The following is a 4,292-nucleotide window of genomic DNA, read 5'->3' as shown; positions in this document are numbered from 1 at the left end:
GGCAGTATACAAATAGTACATAATATTGTTTCATCTCCACCAGTATATCTGAAATGATTCTAGTATTTGTAAAAACTGTTGGGAAAAAAAACAGCCATAAAACACAACATTGATTCCAGTGATCTGCTGCAGATTCCATGTCCTCCGTCTTTCCAATCATATGTGTCAGGTGTAAGAAGATTTCCGTCTTTGTAAGAAGATTCACCATCCCAACAGAAACAGTTGCAAACAGATCTGAAGTGATTCCAACATTTGTAAAAACTGTTGGGGAGAAAAAAACAGACCATGAAAATGAAATGTACTATACTAATTCCACCTCTCACCCCATTTGCTTCGATCCCGACAACTTATTCACTCTCCCTTCATGATGTGCTTAGGCCCCCTCACCATCATCACTCCTAAAAACAACCAAATTGCTTCATTCAATCCACCTCCACCATCTCGCCGAATGCCACCAATGTCCTGTGGAATTAACAACAAAATAAATAAAAAATTCCTCATCCCCTCATGAGCTGCTTCGATCCCCCCCACCATCATCACTCCTAAAACAGACACATTGCTTCCTTTAGTCCACATCCACCATCTCGCCGAATAGCACCAATGTCCTGTGCAATGAATCAACAAAAATGAGAAATTGTTCCTCATTCCCTCATGATTTGCTTCGTTCCCCCACACCATCGTCACTCCTAAAAACAAAGAAATTGCTTCAGTCAAACCACATCCACCATCTCGCCGAATACCACCTCTGACCTATACAAAAACAACAAAAACAAGTGAATAATGGTTCCTCATCCCCTCATGATTTGCTTCTGTCCCCCCCACCATCATCACTCCTAAAAACAAACAAATTGCTTCAATCAATCCACATCCACCATCTCGCCGAGTACTGCCAATATCCTGTGTAATTAACAACAAAATAAGTGAACAATGATTCCTCTCCCCTCCTGATCTGCTTCAGCCCTCGCACCAACACCACTCATCCTCACACCATGACAAAGTTGCTTCAAATCCCACTGCCATCATCCCGCAACCTATGAGAACCATAATATCTGTCTTAAGTCAACCCATATCTAGGGTATCTTGCTTCCCCTATTCCATCTCACCGATTAACGCGGCCCTGTAATCACAACAAAAAATGAGCGAAAATCATTCCTCGCCTTCTCATAATAATTTGCTTCAGCCCCCACTCCAACATCACTCATCCTAACCACAAAAAACAGAAAAACGGCTTTGTCCTATCCCCATCTACCATCTCACTATCTCCGATTCGACAATCCTGTTACACTAACAACCAACAAATGAGTAGAAAACAAACAGAAATCCTCACCTTCTCCTAGTAATCTTCGACAACCCCCACCACCATCAGTCATCCTAATCACAAAACAACTTAAACCTATTTCAACCTGTCCACATCCACCATGTCGATGTCTCTGATTATCACACGAAATCTGCCTCATACCACTAAAATCTTCTTTTACTAGCCTGATTCAGCATCCAGAACATCATCCCATTTCCTCATATCTTCTTCTAGCATATGTATATCTTACCTACATTAAAATAGGCTTCATACATGCTGCCACCGTCTCCTCCCTGTTATCTCGCATCTAACATTATAGGAATAGCTGACCAAACTCGTCGTAATCTCTTTCTTTTTCGAATGGCTGTGTTTCCATAGCCTTTATACCTGTCATACTCACCTTTAACCGAATGTACTAATAAATTCCAAAAAGACTTTACCTGATCCACAACGTGAATGTCTTCATCATTGTATAACTTGGAGCACCGAGCTTTCCAAAGAACCCTTAGAGACAACGAGGAGACAATCTGCCAAACATAGCTCCGCGAGAAGAACTCGACTCCCTGCAAGGATCCTGAAGTAGAATATACCTGAAAACTTCTTACATATAAAGACAATGAAGAATGATTATAATGATAAAAAGCCCTTTGTTGATCCAACATTCCCCAAAAGACTGCACCCCACGTAAAAATAGCAGACTTATACTTACGGCCTAGAAGCCTAAGAATTCGACACCAAAAACTTTTTGCGGATACACATTCCCAAAATGCATGATGCAATGTCTCATCCGCAAACCCACACATAATACATGACCGATTACTCACCGATCCCCTCAATAAATGACCTATTGGCAATGCATAATGAATCATCAACCATCGAAAATGCAATATCTTATTCATGCATTTAATAGACCAAAACTGTTTCCAAAACATAACCATATTAGTAGATGAAACATTACCTTCCTCCCAATACTTTTTTCCAGCAGGTATTGGCTCGGTCTGCCTCAACATAAAATTCCTACCAAACGCTACTGAATATTTGAAAAAAGGAAGGATCTTAGTCGAAGAGTCAGATATGGATAATTTCCAACCATAATCCGTTGGATCCCACTGCAGGTCATCAATAGGTTTAGAGTCTAACACCGAAATATGAGATGAAAAATTAACTATTAGTGGACTAGGATCGATATATATATTTTTATATAATCTAGCAATTACTCGCACTGGCAATTGCTTTGCAGCCAACATGATTTGAGACTCCTCATCCACTAGTATCAACCTACCATTGTCCAACACTTCATAAAAATAAATGCTACCATTTTGATCATATAACCGAGCTGCTATAAGTATATTGAGTGTCGAGAACATACCGTACCAACTCTGAAAATGATCGAATTGCAATGTAGGCACTGTGACCTGATACACCCTGGACAATTGTGATAACATGATCTTAGCCCCTCTTAAGTTCGATAACCTATTACTTTGCTCCAACGTAGAGGACTGCATAAACCTTATCCAATCCGCAACCGTACGAGCTGGTCCACTATCCATTGCAGCCCATGATAACCTAGGGCGTAAACCCAAAACACATGCAGCTTCATCAGTAAATAAAGGATTCCATATCAATGGTTGACGCATAAATTGATGATAGCTTTTCGGTGGCAAGAAAACAAGCGCATGCCGAAGAGTTTCCCATGCCCGAAAAATTCCATTGAAGAAACGCAATGATCCATCATTGGACTTAGGTAGCTGGAAATCTGCATTAAAGAACCATCTAAGACTCTCCTTCCATTGACCACCTACCGAAGGCTTGACCTTATATAGATGTTGCATCCATAGCTTTTTCCATAACTCCTGTCCTGGCAATAAACTCCTAACAACATGTTTAGTAAGTAAAGCTTTGCTTTGCATAAATGGATCAATCAAACCTAAACCACCTTTTTGTTTAGGTTGTATCAGGATAGACCAAGCTACCTTTGCTACAGGATTGACTGACCTATTGTTCCCCCAAATAAAATTCCGTACTAAACGTTGAACTTTCAACATTATTGACCTAGAAAACAGCCATGTAGATGCTATATACCAAATCGAGGACAACAACACCGCATTAGCTACAACTACACGTCCTGCTAAAGATAATTTTTCTTTATTCCAATATACTAATTTATTTCTTAATCTTAACAATAAGGGTGCAATCATATCTTCTGACTTTAATCCCACACCCACTCGACAACCTAAATACCTAATGGACTGACCTTGAGGTATCCATGTGAATCCTAAAGAGGGTACATTAACTGGCGGATCTCCCGAAGCGACCCAAAAACCTGATGACTTATCCCAATTTATCAATGCACCCGATGCATCTGAGAAATCATCCACGGCCTTTTGCACATGAAACAAATTACCATGTGAGGCCTGAACATATAAAGCTGTATCATCAGCGAATTCACAATCCACATTTGCGTTTGCTACTGGTAGTGCTAAACCTTTAATATTTACATATGGAGAATTTAAATGTACAGAGAATGCTTCGGATACTAACAAAAACAGGAAAGGAGCAAGTGGACATCCCTGGCGTACAAATCTTGAAATAAAAAAATTCCTACCAATGTCCCCTGCAAATAATAGAGAACTACTTGCATTACGATATAATGCTGAAACTCCTCGTATCCAATTACTTGGAAAACCCATCCTAACGAGTGTTCCCTCCATAAAATCCCAGTCCACTCTGTCGTAAGCTTTTTCAAAATCAAGAAATAACACCGCCAGATCTTGCTTCTGCACTTCAGCGATGGTCACCATTTCCCAAAAGAGAATAATATTATCAAAAATACTTCGCTCTTGCAAAAAACCTGTCTGGGTATCATGAATCAACTCCGAAAGATAAGGTTGTAACCGTCTAGCTATCGTTTTTGCTAATATCTTATAAATAACATTCAACAAAGTAATTGGTCTCCACTGGCTAAGCTCTTCTAACTGTCCACTTGTTTTAGGAA

This window comes from Azolla caroliniana, unplaced genomic scaffold (genome assembly GCF_043228905.1).
Source record: "Azolla caroliniana isolate FFs.n. ecotype wild unplaced genomic scaffold, voAzoCaro1.0.p SCAF_5, whole genome shotgun sequence".
NCBI lineage: Eukaryota > Viridiplantae > Streptophyta > Polypodiopsida > Salviniales > Salviniaceae > Azolla > Azolla caroliniana.
This window is presented reverse-complemented; position numbering follows the sequence as displayed.